Source organism: Xyrauchen texanus, chromosome 14 (genome assembly GCF_025860055.1).
Source record: "Xyrauchen texanus isolate HMW12.3.18 chromosome 14, RBS_HiC_50CHRs, whole genome shotgun sequence".
NCBI lineage: Eukaryota > Metazoa > Chordata > Actinopteri > Cypriniformes > Catostomidae > Xyrauchen > Xyrauchen texanus.
Window position 1 is genome coordinate 20,075,030 of NC_068289.1, and position 17,244 is coordinate 20,092,273.

The window sequence follows — 17,244 nt, forward strand, 5'->3', positions numbered from 1 at the left end:
ATTGAGGCAGTGGCAGGCTCTCTATCCTCTCCTCCTTTTAAATGGAGCAAGGGATTGTGAAGTGTGGGGAAGGGTAAAGAAGGAAGAGAGGTTGGAGGAGGGGCATCTTTTTATAAAGGGGATGATAAGTTGACATGAACAGAGAGATGCATTCTGCTTTTTTCTGCAGTGCAGTGTCATGCGACAAATCTTATTAAAGAAATAAGCCATGAGAGGACCTGCTTTAAAGTGATTTTACCACAAGTAATCTGTGTTCTCAGGCCTGACACAAAGCTTTTAACCCCCTTAAGTGAGATTAAATAACTGTAACGCAAAACCAAGAGTTGTTTATTGCTTTCACGAAATGTTGGCAAGCACAATGTGATAAAATATACCAATAAATAATCAACAATAATCAATAATTAAATGTATTATTGACATTCTAACAATTTCTGAAGAAAATATGATTGGTGCTTGTCCATGAAAAATGGGTATTGTGAATGGTAGCCATGGCATTGCTAGGGTGTTCTGGTTGGTCCTTATTGGACAAGTCAAAAGAAGAAACCCCCAAGAAGAAATGGCTTTTTTCTGGTCACAACATGTATCAAGATTGAAAAAATGTATTACTTTTTATTAAATATTGATTGAGGTTGTTTTGATTAATTTTTTTTTTTTAAAAGGTAGCCACATTTTGGGTAAAAGGCAACCAGGAGGTTAAAGTGATATTGTGTAGATATGTGGGCAATATTTATTGGGTAGAAGTTTTCAAAGATGCTTCTTTTGGGTATCAAATTAAGATAAGAATCATTCAAAACAACCTCTTCAGAAAAGGTTTATTTCTATTCATTTCAATCACATTTGGCATTTCATAACATGTCAAGTACTTTATTAACAAATTGATATCCATTTTAAATGGATCAATGAATGTGAGCCCACTTTGAACATTGTGTTTTTATGAAAGGTTTTTAACTCCTGCAATTAATAGATGTACTGTACATCCCCAAATACATCAGCACTGCACTGTATTAATCTTATTATCTCACACTGGACTGTCATAATTATATTCTCCACAATACAACTACTGTATATATATTTTTTATATTGTTTTTATTTTTATTGTATGTGCATTCTATATTGTGTGTATTGTTTACTGTACATTGTATATTATTATTGTGTTGTGTAAATATGTTGTTTATTGTTGTTATAATGCAGACGAGGGCAGACAAGGAGTGGGATCTAAATGCGGGTTTTTTATTTTAAATCAAAGTGAATACAAAAAAAGCAGGAACAAAAGAAACATCCACGGGGAACTGAATCTAAAACATGAACACATCGGAGAAACACGGAACGGAGAAAACACGGCAGGATGAACACAGCTGGAAGGGTAGAAACATTAAACACGAGAGAGACATTCGTAAACATTCAACAATCGACAAGGGAATGGAGAACAAACAGGGTTTATATACACAGACACAGGATGATCACAAACGACAATCAGGTGCGAACAATGACAGAGTGCTGGCAGTGATAAGGGCCGGGAATTGTGGGAAGTGTAGTTTTAGACAAAGACTAGTGAAACACAGGGCAGACAACCAGGGAATCGTGACAGAATCCCCCCTCAAAAGGAGCGGCTTCCAGACGCTCCTAACATAAAAAAAGGAATACCCCCAAAAAACTAAAAATAATCCAAGGAGTGAGGGGGGGGGCAGGCAGACCAAAGAGGGCACAAGGGGCAAACAGACAGTAAGAGGGGGCACAAGGGGCAGACAGGCAGTCCAAGGGGGCACAGAGGGCAGACAGGAAGTCCATGGGGGCACAGAAGGCAAGAAGGCAGTCCAAGGGGAACCATGGGGAACTCCGAGGGCAGAGCCGAGGTAGGCGGAGCCATGGAAGTTTCTGGTAGCGGAGCCATGGAGGGCGGAGCTGTGGAAGACCCAGGTGGCAGAGCCATGGGTGGCTCAGGAGGCGGAGCTGAGGGAGGCTCTGGAGACGGAGCTGAGGGAGGCTCTGGAGGCTGAGCCGAGGAAGGCTCGGGAGGCGGAGCTGAGGGAGGCTCTGGAGACGGAGCTGAGGGAGGCTCTGGAGGCTGAGCCGAGGAAGGCTCGGGAGGCGGAGCCGAGGAAGGCTCAGGAGGCGGAGCCGAGGAAGGCTCGGGAGGCTCAGGAGGTGGAGCCGAGGGAGGCGGAACCATGGAAAGCTCTGGAGACTCAGGAGGTGGAGCTGAGGGAGGCTCAGGAGGCAGAGCTGAGGGAGGCTCGGGTGGCGGAGCCGTGGAAGGCTCGGGAGGCGGAGCCGAGGGAGGTGGAGCTGTAGGAGGCTCTAGAGGCGGAGGCCTGGAAGGCTCTGGAGGTGGAGCCAAGGGAGGTGGCACCATGGAAAGCTCTGGAGACTCAGGAGGTGGAGCTGAGGGAGGCTCAGGAGGCAGAGCTGAGGGAGGCTCGGGTGGCGGAGCCGTGGAAGGCTCGGGAGGCGGAGCCAAGGGAGGTGGAGCCGTAGGAGGCTCTAGAGGCGGAGGCCTGGAAGGCTCTGGAGGTGGAGCCAAGGGAGGTGGCACCATAGGAGGCTCTAGAGGCGGAGCCGTGGAAGGCTCGGGAGGCGGAGCCGAGGGAGGTGGCACCGTAGGAGGCTCTAGAGGCGGAGCCGTGGAAGGCTCGGGAGGCGGAGCCGAGGGAGGTGGCGCCGTAGGAGGCTCTAGAGGCGGAGCGTGGAAGGCTTGGTATGCGTAGCCGTAGGATGCTCGGGAGGCAGAGCCCTGAAAGGCTCGGGAGGCGGAGCCGTTGGAGGCTCGAGAGGTGGAGCCCTGGGAGGCTCGGGTGGCTCGAGAGGCTGAGCCTTGGGAGGCTCGGGTGGCTTGAGAGGCAGAGCCCTGGGAGGCTCTGGTGGATAAGCCCTGGGAGGCTCGGGAGGCAGAGCTGTAGGAGGCTCGGGAGGCGAATCCCTGGGAGGCTTTGGAGGCAGAGCCGTAGGAAGCTCGGGAGGTGGAGCCGTAGGAGGCTCGGGAGGCGGAGCCCTGGGAGGCTCGGGAGGGGGAGCCCTGGTAGGCTCGGGAGGGGGAGCCCTGGTAGGCTCGGGAGGCGGAGCCCTGGAAGGCTCAGGTGGCTCGAGAGGCGGAGCCCTGGGAGGCTCGGGTGGCTCGAGAGGCGCAGCCCTGGGAGGCTCGGGATACGCTGGCTCTTGGACGGGCGGGGCTACTGGCGCTGGCTCTGGGACGGCCGAGGCTGCTGGCGCTGGCTCTGGAACGGGCGAGGCTACTGGTGCTGGCTCTGGGATGGTTGAGGCTACAGGGGCTGGCTCTGGGATGGTCGAGGCTACAGGCACTGGCTCACTGACGTACGAGGCTACATGCACTGGTTCAGGGGCGGTAGGGGCTGCAGGCGCTGGCTCGCTGACGGTAGGGGCTGCAGGCGCTGGCTCACTGACCGTGGCAGGCGTAGGCGCTGGCTCGCTGACCGTGGCAGGCGTAGGCGCTGGCTCGCTGACCGTGGCAGGCGTAGGCGCTGGCTCGCTGACCGTCGCAGGCGTAGGCGCTGGCTCGCTGACCGTGGCTGGCGTAGGCGCTGGTTTGCTGACCGTGGCTGGAGTGAGCTGGGGAGTGGAAGCCTTTCTTCTCCTCCTCCTCCTCCGGGCGGATGAAGTTGGCAGCACTGGCTCGTTGATCAAGGCAGGCGTGGCGGTTGGCTTGCTGGCAGGTGGAGCAGGCGAAACAGGACGAGCCATGGATGACTGGAGGGTCACCACTGTGGGAGGAGAGGCAGGATCCTCCTCATCAACACCCACAGTGAACGGCGAGCCGCATGCCAGCAGAGTGTCCTCCACGAAATCGCGGAGCGTCCAGTCGCGCGTTGCCGGTGGCAACCGCTCCTTGAGCGAACTGGTCAGGTTGCCCCGGAAAAAGACCACCAGGAAGGAGTCCGGGAAGTCCGCGACACTCGCCAGCTCGAGGAAATCGAGCGGATATGGTCTTCAATTGGATGGTCCTCTTGTTTGAGGCAGAGGAGTTTAAAGTTCGCCTGTTGAACCGCTAGATCCATTGTGGTCGATTGTTCTGTTATAATGCAGATGAGGGCAGACAAGGAGTGGGATCTAAATCTAAATGCGGGTTCTTTATTTTAAATCAAAGTGAATACAAAAAAGCAAGAACAAAAGAAACATCCAAGGGGGGAAAACTGAAACTAAAACATGAACACATCGGAGAAACACGGAACGGAGAAAACACGGCATGATGAACACAGCTGGAAAGGTAGAAACATTAAACACGAGAGAGACAGTCGTAAACATTCAACAATCGACAAGGGAATGGAGAACAAACAGGGTTTATATACACAGACACAGGATGATCACAAACGACAATCAGGTGCGAACAATGACAGAGTGCTGGCAGTGATAAGGGCCGGAAATTGTGGGAAGTGTAGTTTTAGACAAAGACTAGTGAAACACGGCAGACAACCAGGGAATCGTGACAATTGTAAATTGGTATATGTCTCAACATTTTCATGACTGCTATGTTGCTTGGAACTGCACACAAAACTTTCACCCACTGTTGCACTTGTGCATATGGTCGAGTGACAATAAAGTGATTTGATTTGATTGATTTGATTTGAAATACATCTATTAATTAATACATCTATATATCTATTCACTTATTGGACAGTTATTGCATTTTTTTTGTATCAATTTAAATAAAACTAAAAATGACAAATAAGTGTTTTGTCTCAAAATAAATAATAATAAGTGTTAATTTCAGGGATGCTTATTAGCTACATAAATTTGTAACATTTAAACAATTATTAAATATGAGATAAAATTACCAGCAATAGTATAGTTTTTTAAATGAGTTAAATCATTAATTAGCTTAACAGTAGCCTTTACAGTTGCCAAGTAACATAGCAACTTGGCTCATTTTATAATACAGAATTGAACTGAACTGTAAGTAGTGTTGGGTGCAATCTGATAACAAAGTAATCTAAACGCCTTTTATTAAAAATGTAGTGTAACACATAGCATTTTAATTTCTAGTAAAAAGATTACAGATACAGACTTTTAATTAAGTTAATTACTTTAAGTACAGTACTTGAGTTGCACATTTCTAAAAAAGTATTATTTCTGTAGTATTTAAAACATGAATTATGTTAATATTAAGGCTGTTGATCGATTACAATTTTTAATCAAATGAATTACACAGTGTGCCAATTAATGTATTGAATTAATCGCAATTAATCACATATAGAAATATTTGCTGAGAAGGCCCCTCGAATAACAATAATTCAATATATAATAATGAAATAATTATAAGTAGTGAACTTAGCTTTAAAACCTAGATATCCATAAAAGTATGTGTTCATTCAACTTCTTTTACTTGACGTATGTTACACCAATGTGATTAAACAAATAATAGCAAGTAATTTTTAAGCTTTTCAAATACCGCTTATTTCAATTACTATGGTTAATTTATCATGTTAGCTTAGCTTAGATGCATTCACTGGCTGGGCCGCACCCACACAGAGGCACCTCTCATAGAGACAGACTTTCCTCACTGTGAGGGTCTCAAGATACTTTGCTCGCAAATCTACCTCGTTCTGAGGGATGATTCAGCCTCCTGCGCCGAGGAGGCACGGAGTGGGCGCAAGGTCAAGCAGGATGAATTTGAGGTGGACCTCATGCCGGTACATGCCCCGTGTGCAGTATGTGTCTGACGAGTTTTGGCCATCTGTAGGTCGCACAACCTCGTCATGTTCGGCGATTCTGATGCTGGGGATGATGTTGTGTCCCTTGCTGCATCTGCCGAATGGTCAATGGAGGACGTTGACATACCACTGACAAGGAGATGCTTTGGTTTGTCGAGTGGTCTCCTCCAGAGGAACCTGAAAAATCATGCCTTGATGAATGGTTCTTGCTCTCCGGATCCCGTCAAACGACCGTGTTTCACAGATCTGCCTCGTTCTTCCTGGAAGTTCATAACGAATTGACAAAATCTTTGTGCGTGCCCTATTCAGCTCGCTCCCACAGCAATTCCACTCTTCTCACTAAAGTGGACCATGGTGAAGACAAAGGTTATGCCCAAATACCCCTTGTGGAAGAGGCGATAGTGGCACATCTCTGCCCAGCGAGTAGCAGGGCATGGAATTCACGCCCCATTCATCCTTTCAAGCCGTGATGACTGATGTCCACACTGGCTGGCTAAGCATACTCAGTGGTACTGTATTAAGTATTACGTTTTCCATGCTGAGCTCCTCAAGCAAATGGATGAGCAAGACTACGATCCAGAGCCATTCAAAGAGCTCTACACCGCTACAGACTTAACACTAAGAGTCACAAAAGTCACTGCACAGGCCATTGGCAAGTCAATGAGCAACCTGTTTTTTTTTGGATCGTCACACCTGGCTGACCCTCAAGGAAATGCGTGATGTGGAAAAAGCCTGGCTAAAAACCCCACTTTGCTGCCTCAGTGCTGACCACCGGTAAAGTCATGCAAGCCATTGCCCAAATGAAGGCAGCTGCCATAACACAAGCCCTGCATGCTTTTGGAGCGTCACATCATAAACATACCTGTAAAACAGTTAAAGGATGGGAAAGGAGGCGAGAACCGGCTTGATGATATAAATCATAGTTTAATGGAAAACTTAAAAGACAACACAAACACACATGATGGACATGTCCGCTATCGATCTCTCTCTCCCGCATGGCCCTCTGCAGTCAGCCTTTAAACCTCACGGAGGCATAATTAGCCTAATATGGGACCGGGTGTGTAGGATCACGATCCGGCCCCGCCCTCCGCCCTGCCACAATACCCTTTTTAGGCAGCTGTGTCAAGTTGAACATAGTTTAATACTTATAAAAACACATTTTGAGAGCCCTAAGTTCGTATTTCCGCTTCATCAAGCTGTGTTTTGATCGAAAGAATGTGTCCTTGTGTTGTGCTCTCTGCTGAAAGGCTGGTTTGATCTCTGTATAAGCTGTGTGGTGCCTATACAGCTGAAGTTTTGTTTACTGCCCCCTGGAGAAAACAGGTGGTACTTCAAGCTTTAATTGCTCAGGAATCTTCCTTATTACAGTCTGGAGTCATGATTAATTGCATAAATTTTTTTAATGCATTATTTTTTATGTAATTAATCTTACTGAATTAATGCATTAAATCTACTGCCCAAGTTCATATTTACGTCTGTTTGCATTTTTGTGACAGCTGAAGGCATAGAACTCCTAATGAGTGATTTTAAGGGAGAGACTTGTGGTGCTGAGTGTGACTTGCATGAAACAATTAAAGATAGAGGGAAATATAGACATTACTTTGAATTTGGTGATCAAAAAACAAAACATTTTCTGTCTAAAGTGTTTTTTTTTTATATAAATAATTAGTAATTTGTGTAGTGGATTACTTGTTTTTGAATAACTTACCCAACACTGGCAGACACTGCTTTGTGTATATCAGTTTTACAACACTTTCCAAAGTCACTCATTTAGAATTTAGTCTTCTGTTTTAATGTACTGCTTCCCAAACATTTATAACTGTTTTTATATGTGCAAATGGACCAGGAGCAGTACAGTCGCCAACACCTACTACAGTAAAGGAACTCCAGCGCTTTCTTGGCTTTGCAAACTTTTACTGTCGCTTCATAAGGAACTTCAACCACTCCATTAACTGCCCTTCTGCACAAAAAGCCAAAGAAACTGCCCTGGTCACACGAAGCCACCCATGCCTTCCAAACCCTCAAGCTGGCCTTCACCTCTGCTTGGGTTACTTCATCATTTAAACTCTGAGCTCCCTTTCATAGTAGAAGTCGATGCCTCCACCACCTGTGTCGGAGCAGTGTTGTCTCAACACCAAGGCCAACCTCCCAAGCTTCCCCTTCTTCAGGTGAGATAGGCACTATTCTTCACCCGATTTAGCTCCTTGGTAACCTATCGTCCGGGATCCAGAAATGTCAATGCTGACGCATTATCACGATTAAATTCTCCAGAACTGGATACCACCATTCCAGATTTCATCCTGCCTCCTACCATCTTTGTGAGTCCTATCTGATGGGCCCTGGATGATGAAATAATCCAAGCTTCCTTGGCGGACCCTCCTCCAGCCAAATGTCCACCCAACCACACATATGTACCAGCCTCGCTCCGTCATTTCGGAGGTACTTGAGGCCGCCCACTCCTCTCCAGGCTCTGGTCATCCCGGTATGGCACAGACCCTTTCACTCCTCCGCAACCGTTACTGGTGGCCTCAGATATCCAGAGATGTTCAAAAGTTTTTACAAGCCTGCCCTGAATGTGCTATCTCCAAAACTCCCCAACATCTCCCAGCCGGAATGCTCCTTTCCCTGCCCGTTCCTCAAAGGCCCTGATCCCACCTAGGAGTTTAATCTTTAAAAATATATTGTATACTGTAAGTTGTACAGTGAGTACAGTGCATCCGGAAAGTATTCACAGCGCTTCACTTTTGTCACATTTTGTTATGTTACAGCCTTATTCCACAATTGATTAAATTCATTATTTTCCTCAAAATTCTACAAACAATACCCCATAATGACAACGTGAAAGAATTTTGTTTGAAATCTTTGCAAATTTATTAAAATTCATATTCACATGATCACATATATAAAAATCACAAATTATTCACAGCCTTTTCTCAATACTTTGCTGAAGCACCTTTGGCACCAATTACAGCCTCAAGTCTTTTTGTGCATGATGCTACAAACTTGGCACAACGATTTTTGGGTAGTTTCTCCTATTCTACTTTGCAGGACCACTCAAGCTCCATCAGGTTGGATGGGAAGCGTCGGTGCACAGCCATTTTCATATATCTCCAGAGATGTTCAATCGGGTTCAAGTCTGGGCTCTGGCTGGGCCACAAAAGGACATTCACAGAGTTGTCCCGAAGCCACTCCTTTGTTATCTTGGCTATGGAAGATGAACCTTCACCCCAGTCTGAGGTCCAGAACACTCTGGAGCAGGTTTTCTGATGTCTCTGAACATTGTTGCATTCACCTTTCCCTGCACCATGCTTCACTATAGGGATGGTATTGGCCATGTGATGAGCGGTGCCTGGTTTCCTCCAGACATGACGTTTTCCATTCAGGCCATACAGTTACATTTTTGCTTCATCAGACCAGAGAATTTTGTTTCTCATGGTCTGAGAGTCCTTCAGGTGCCATTTGGCAAACTCCAGACGGGCTATCATGTGCCTTTTTCTGAGGAGTGGCTACTGCCTGGCCACTCTACTATACAGGCCTGATTGGTGGAGTGCTGCAGAGATGGTTGTTCTTCTGGAAGGTTCTCCTCTCTCCACAGAGAAACGCTGGAGCTCTATCAGAGTGACCATCAGGTTCTTGGTCACCTCCCTTACTAAGGCCCTTCTCCCCATATCGCTCAGTTTGGCTGGGCGGCCAGCTCTAGGAAGAGTCCTGGTGGTTCCAAACTTCTTCCATTTACAGATAATGGAGGCCACTGTGCTCATTGGGACCTCCAATGCTGCCGAAATTTTTCTGTAGCTATCCCCAGATCTGTGCCTCGATACAATCCTGTCTCTGAGGTCTACAGACAATTCCTTGGACTTCATGGCTTGGTTTGTGCTCTGACATGCACTGTTAACTGTGGGACCTTATATAGACAGGTGTGTGCCTTTCCAAATCATGTCCAATCAACTGAATTTACCACAGGTGGACTCCAATCAAGTATTTTAGATTTTTCTCCAATTCTATATATTTTTTCTCAAATGGTGACCTCTCACCTTAGTTCAGTCTCCTTGCTCCTCAGGTGAAGAGATACATTAAAGAGAGATACATTCGCTGAGAATAATTTCCATTGTACAATTTGCCTCAGTTGCCTGATTAACCGTCTACGTCTGAGACAGTTTGGATGTCAGAGCGCATGCGCAGCTATTAACATACAAGATGGCACTGCGGATGGCTGTTTCGGTGTGGAGCTCTCTAGCATTTTTGTTACTTTCGTTTGTTTGTCATGTTTTTTGTCACTCTTTCCCAATCAGTTTTACCAGATATGAACTGCTGAATATTCGGCAGAGCATACATGATAATTTTTTGCCAGTGTTTGATTATTCAGATGTTTTATTATACATCTTAATTGGAGGCTCTGAGTATTATGTTGCTGAGTATTCATCTGGCAAATGTCTGAACCCTCACCAAAAAAACAAATGAGGACCTTTCTAACTACTCTGCTCTGTGTTTCATGGAAACCTAGCTTAGTGAAGCAATCCAAGACAGCACGCTACATCTTCAGGCTGTTCAGAGCAGATCATGTTGCTCAATCATCAGGGAAAACGAGAGATGGTGGAACATGCTTTACATCAATGAAAGTTGGTGTACAGATGTAACAGGGAGGAAAAAGATGTGCTGTCCTAATTTAGAAGCGCTCTTCATCAACTGAAAGCCTTTCTATCCACCACAGGAGTTTTCCTCATTTTTTCTGGTGAGTGTGTACATCCCAACACAAGCATGCGTGAACAACATTGCAACAGCTGGCTGATCACATCACAGACACAGAGAAACAACAACCAGTCTCTCATCATTATTCTGGGAGATTTTAATAAAGCTAACCTCAACCTTGAACTTCCAAAATTAAACAATACATTGCACGCCTCACTAGAGACAAAAATATACCGGACCACTGCTACACCACTGTAAAAGATGTATATAGCTCTGTCCCACATGCAGCTTTAGGACTGTCTGATCACTGTCTATTTCATCTAATCCTGACATACAAAAAGAAACTAAATTCAGCTAAGCCTGTCCAGTAGTAAGGACTGTAATGTGATGGACTAATGAAGCAGAGCTGGAACTACAAGCCTGCTATGTCTGCACTGATTGGAGTGTTTTTGAAACTGCAGCCACAGACCTGGATGAGCTCACATGTACTGTGACATATTGTGGCAGCGGGGGCTTGGTCAAGCGCCCGTCGGGGAGAGGAAGCGGTAAGGGTGCTGGCACCTGAGCTAAATTATGTCTAACACCTGTCTCTAATTCCAGTGAGCATGGGGAGAGCGGCTTAAAAGCAGCCACAGAACCTCCAGAGGGGAGAGAGAGTGACAAGGGAACTCAGTGTTCCCAAGAGAGACTGAAAAAGTATTATATGTCATGTGTATCACAAAGATTAAAAAACCCTGTTGCCTGGGGAGTTATCACAACCCTGTTGTCTTGTGTTTTCCCTCTCTCAAAGTGAGAGTCCTACATTGGTGCCAAAACCCGGGACTCAATATTTTTATTTTTAAATTTTTTTTCTCTTCGCTCTGTTCGTTCCCGAAAGGATGCAAGGTGATCACCCCGTAGAGTCCTCCCAGTTGGCAGGGGTCCTCCAGTCCCTCGCTGCATTACACCAGAGCCACCAACAATCCCTGCTTGAGCTCCGGCAGGACCAGGATCGCCGATTCTTTGAGATCATGTGGGCTCAACCAGAGGACCGACATGCAATCCGGAGTCTTCTGAGCCAGGAGGCCGCTCCGGCTGCAGCCGCGACCCTGGACCCCCGTGCCTTGTTGCCCCCGCCCACGTTACAAAAGATGGGGGCGGCAGACGATCCGGAAGCGTTCCTGGATTTCTTTGAGCATACCGCCGAGATCTGGGGCTGGCTGCAAGATCAATGGGCAGCTCGCCTCATTCCTCTTCTGTCTGGGGAAGCCCAGCTCGCGGCGCAACAACTGCCGGCGACGAACCTCCTGGCCTATGCGGATCTGAAGAGAGCCATCCTGCAATGGGTTGGTCGGAGCCCGGAGGAGAATTGCCAGCTTTTCCGGAGCATGAGGCTAGAGACTTCCGACCGCCCGTTTGCCTTCGCCCAATGGCTCTGGGACGCCTGCTGGTGGGGGACCGCGACATCGAGGGAATCATCGACCAGGTGGTGCTGGAGCAGTTCGGCCAACGTTTGCCCAGGAAAACGGCAGAGTGGGTCCAGTGCCACCACCCGGCGTAGCTGGAGGAAGCGGCTTGCGGAGGACCACATGGCGGCGATCCCGAGAGCGGAGGAGCCCTCTAAATCTCTCTCTCCCTCTCTTCCCCCTTCCCCTGTATGTTTCCCTGTTCCCTCCCCTTCCTTTCTGCTTCCCCGTTCTGCTTTCTCTCCAGGACCCGTTCCTGCCCCACGTAGGCGAGGAGGCCCCCCCGAGACCAGCTTCCCGGCCGTGGGAAGCAACACACTCCCCTTCCCCAATCTTCAGCCGCTCTCCGCCTCAGGTGGGGGCGCCCGCCACCGCAGGTACAGGCGTAGCGCCTGGGCCGGCCTGCTGGAGATGCGGAGACCTGGGCCACTTCCGGGATCAGTGTCCGGTGATGGAGGTGGAGACGGTGGTGCGGGTCCCCGATATCCAGCAGACTGCCCCCGATCGGGCTGGAGCGTACCGGATTCCGGTAAGAATCAAGGGGGGTACTTACCAAGCATTGCTGGATACAGGGTGTAATCAGACCACCATCCACCAACGCTTGGTTCAACCCGGGGCTTTGGGCACAGCTAAGCTGGTGAGGGTGAGGTGTGTGTGCATGGGTATGTTCACAGGTATCCTATGGTGACCTTGCTGATCAAATTCCGGGGATAAAAACATAGCTTGGAGGCTGCGATTAGTTCCCGCCTCTCTCATCCGCTGATTTTTGGGACTGATTGGCCGGGCTTTAAGAAAATATTAGGGGGAATTTGTGCGGATGGGACCGGCACTAGAATAGGGAGATGTGCGATGCGTTGGCAGGGGAGGCAGAGCCAGGGCCATCCACGACTGCTTCAAGTCAGAATGACAAGGGAGGGGGTGAGGTTATTGACACTGCTTCGACTAATAGCCCATTTCTATTGGCCGGGCATTGGCGGCGACATCCGTAGGTGGTGTGCGGCGTGCCGCGAATATCAGCTGGTAAATCCGCCGGCCACCCCAAAAGCGCCATTGCGCCCCCTCCCACTGATCGAGGTCCCCTTCGAGAGAATTGGAATGGACCTCATCGGGCCATTAGAATGGACAGCACGCGGACATCGCTTTGTATTAGTCCTGGTGGATTATGCAACGCGATATCTGGAAGCAGTGCCTCTGAGCAACATCTCAGCACGTAGTGTTGCAGGGGCACTCTTCAAAATAATCTCCCGGGTGGGGATTCCGAAAGAAATCCTCACCGATCAGGGCACGACGTTTATGTCACGTACACTTCGCAAGCTTTATGAACTGTTGGGCATTAAGTCGATTCGCACTAGCGTTTACCATCCACAGACAGATGGCCTAGTGGAACGATTTAATAAAACACTCAAAAATATGATTCATAAGTTCATACATGAGGACGCTAGGAACTGGGATAGATAGCTCGACCCCCTGTTATTTGCAGTACGAGAGGTCCCGCAAGCCTCCACGGGATTTTCCCCGTTTGAGCTGCTGTATGGGCAGCGCCTGTGTGGGGTGCTTGACGTCATCCGTGAAGCATGGGAGGAAGGACCTTCGAATAGTAAAAATGGAATTCAGTATGTTCTTGATCTTCGAGCAAAACTTCACACACTGGGGCAATTAACACAGGAGAATTTGCTCCAAGCTCAAGAATGCCAACGCAGGCTGTATGACAGGGGTACTCGGTTAAGGGAATTTGCACCGGGAGATAAGGTACATGTATTGCTCCCAACATCGAGCTATAAATTACTCGCCAAGTGGCAAGGACCCTTTGAGGTCACACGACGAGTTGGGGATCTCGATTATGAAGTTAACCGAACCGATAGAGGGGGCGTGCGCCAAATCTATCCTCTCAACCTCCTAAAACTGTGGAGGGAGGAGGCGGTCCCTGTGACGTTGGCCACGATAGTTCCGGAGAGGGCGGAGCTCGGTCCGGAGGTAAACAAAGACCGCATTCGCAACAACCCGGTTACTTGTGGAGATCACCTCTCCCCGCGGCAACTCACAGATGTTTCCGAATTGCAAAGAGAATTTACAGATGTGTTTTCCCCTCTTCCGGGCCGTACAAACATCATACAGCACCACATCGAGCCCGAGCCGGGTGTAGTGGTACGTAGCCGCCCCTATCGCTTACCAGAACATAAAAAGAAAATAGTTCGGGAGGAACTGGACGCGATGCTCGATATGGGCGTAATAGAGGAATCCCACAGTGATTGTCCAGCCCGGTTGTTCTTGTTCCCAAGAGTGATGGGTCTGTACGGTTCTGTGTGGATTATAGAAGTCAACGCGGTGTCTAAATTTGATGCATTCCCATTGCCACGTGTGGATGAGTTGCTCGATCTGTTGGGTACGGCTCGCTTTTACTCGACCTTGGATTTAACGAAGGGTTATTGGCAGATCCCCTTGACACCAATTTCCCGGTAGAAAACAGCCTTCTCTATGCCGTTTGGATTACACCAATTTGTGACACTTCCTTTTGGTTTGTTTGGGGGCCCCAACCACGTTTCAGCGCCTCATGGATCGGATCCTCAGACCTCACACCGCCTACGCCGCTGCCTATCTAGACGATATCATTATTTATAGTAATGATTGGCAGCGGCACATGCAACATCTGAGGGCCGTCCTGAGGTCGCTGTGGTGGGCGGGGCTCACAGCAAACCCTAAGAAGTGCGCGATTGGGCGTATGGAGGTACGGTATCTGGGGTTCCACTTGGGTCATGGCCGGGTGCGGCCCCAAATTGACAAGACCTCGGCGATTGCGACTTGCCCGAGACCTAAGACCAAAAAGGGGGTGAGGCAGTTCCTGGGGCTGGCTGGCTATTATAGGAGGTTCATGCCCAATTATTTGGACATCACCAGCCCGCTGACTGACCTCACTAAAAAGGGAGCTCCAGACCCGGTCCAATGGTTGGAGCAGTGCCAACAGGCGTTTATGCAGATTAAAGCCACACTCTGTGGGGGGCCGCTTTTGCATGCACCTAACTTCTCTCTCCCTTTTTTATTGCAGACGGATGCTTCAGACAGAGGGCTGGGGGCCGTGCTCTCGCAGGTGGTGGAGGGGGAGGAGCGCCCGGTCCTCTACATTAGCCGTAAGCTCTCCTTGAGGGAGACAAAATACAGCACTGTGGAGAAAGAGTGCCTGGCTATTAAGTGGGTGGTCCTCACACTCCGTTACTACCTGCTGGGGCGCCTTCACTCTCTGCTCGGATCATGCCCAACTTCAATGGCTCCACCGCATGAAGGATACTAATGCCCGGATCACCCGTTGGTATCTAGCTCTCCAGCCCTTTAAGTTCAAGGTGGTCCACAGACCGTGGGTGCAGATGGCTGTTGCTGACTTCCTCTCCAGAATTGGGGGGGGGAGTGGTAGGCAGGCCGGATGGCACCCTAGCCTAGAGTTGGGCGGTGGGGGTATGTGGCAGCGGGGGCGTGGTCAAGCGCCCGTCGGGGAGAGGAAGCGGTAAGGGCACTGGCACCTGAGCTAAATTATGTCTAACACCTGTCTCTAATTCATGTGAGCACGGGGAGAGCGGCTTAAAAGCAGCCACAGAACCTCCAGAGGGGAGAGGGTGACAAGGGAACTCAGTGTTCCCAAGAGAGACTGAAAAAGTATTAAATGTCAAGTGTGTCACAAAGATTAAAAAACCCTGTTGCCTTGGGAGTTATCACAACCCTGTTGTCGTGTGTTTTCCCTCTCTCGAAGTGAGAGTCCTACACATATATATCAGTTTCTGTTACGACATGTGCATCCCTACTAGGACATTTTTATCATTCAATAACGATAAACCATGGTGTGGCAGTGGGGGCGTGGTCAAGCGCCCGTCCGGGAGAGAAAAGCGGTAAGGGCGCTCACACCTGAGCCAAATTATGTCTAACACCTGTCTCTAATTGCAGTAGAGCGAGGAGAGCGGATAAAAGGCCAGCAGCCACAGAGCATGGGGAGAGAGAGACCGACAGCAAACCCAGCGTTTGAGTCCTTATTGTATTGTGTGTGTGTATGTTACTACTGCTGTCACCAAAAAGAGAATTAAAAGGCTTACCGTGTGCTGAAGACCTGTTTCCTGTCCTCCATCCTTCAACTGTGTTACACTGGTGCCGAAACCCGGGAAGCTATTAGGAACACCTGTTCTTGTTCCAAATTATGGAACAGAATCGCCCCATAGAGTCCTCCCAGCTGGCGGAAGTCCTCCAGTCCCTCGCTACTCTTCATCAGGGCCACCAACAGGCTCTGGTGGAGCTCCGACAGGACCAGGATCGCCGGTTCTTTGAGATAATGCGGGCTCAAGCAGAGGACCGGCTTGCCATCCGGAGCCTCCTCAGCCAGGAGGCTGCCCCAGACGCAGCCGCGACCCCGGACCTCCGCGTCACCCTGCCCCCGCCCTCGCTACAGAAGATGGGGCCGGCAGATGATCCAGAGGCGTTCCTGGACCTCTTCGAATGCACGGCGGAAATTTGGGGTTGGCCCCGCGACCAGTGGGCAGTCCGCCTCATCCCTCTCTTGTCCGGGGAAGCACAGCTCGCGGCACAACAGCTGCCGGCAGCAAGCCTCCTGGCTTACACCAATTTGTGACGCTTCCTTTCGGTTTGTTTGGGGCACCAGCCACGTTTCAGCGACTCATGGATCGGATCCTCAGACCGCACACCGCGTACGCCGCTGCCTATTTAGATGATATTATCATTTATAGCAATGATTGGCAGCGCACATGCAACATCTGAGGGCCGTCCTGAGATCGCTAGCGGCGGGCGGGCTCACAGCAAACCCCAAGAAGTGCGCGGTTGGGCGTGTGGAGGTACGGTATCTGGGGTTCCACTTGGGTCATGGCCAGGTGCGTCCCCAAATTGATAAGACCACGGCGATTAGTGACTTGCCCTACACCTAAGACCAAAAAGGGGTGAGGCAGTTCCTGGGGCTGGCTGGCTATTACAGAAGATTTGTGCCTAATTATTCGGACGTCACCAGCCCGCTGACTGACCTCACTAAAAGGGGGCTCCAGATCCGGTCCAATGGTCAGAGCAGTGCCAATAGGCGTTACGCAGATTAAAGCTGCACTTTGTGGGGGCCGCTTTTGCATGCACCTGACTTCTCTCTCCTTTTGTATTACAGACGGACGCTTCAGACAGAGGGCTGGGGGCCGTACTCACGAGGTGGTGGAGGGAGAGGAGCCCGGTGCTGTACATTAGCCAAAGCTCTCCTTAAGGGAGACTAAGTACAGCACCGTAGAGAAGGAGTGTCTGGCCATCAAGTGGGCGGTCCTCACCCTCCGATACTACCTGCTGGGGCGGGCCTTCACCCTCTGCTCGGATCATGCCCCACTGCAGTGGCTCCACCGCATGAAAGATACTAACGCCCGGATCACCCGTTGGTATCTGGCCCTCCAGCCTTTTAAGTTCAAGGTGGTCCACAGACCGGG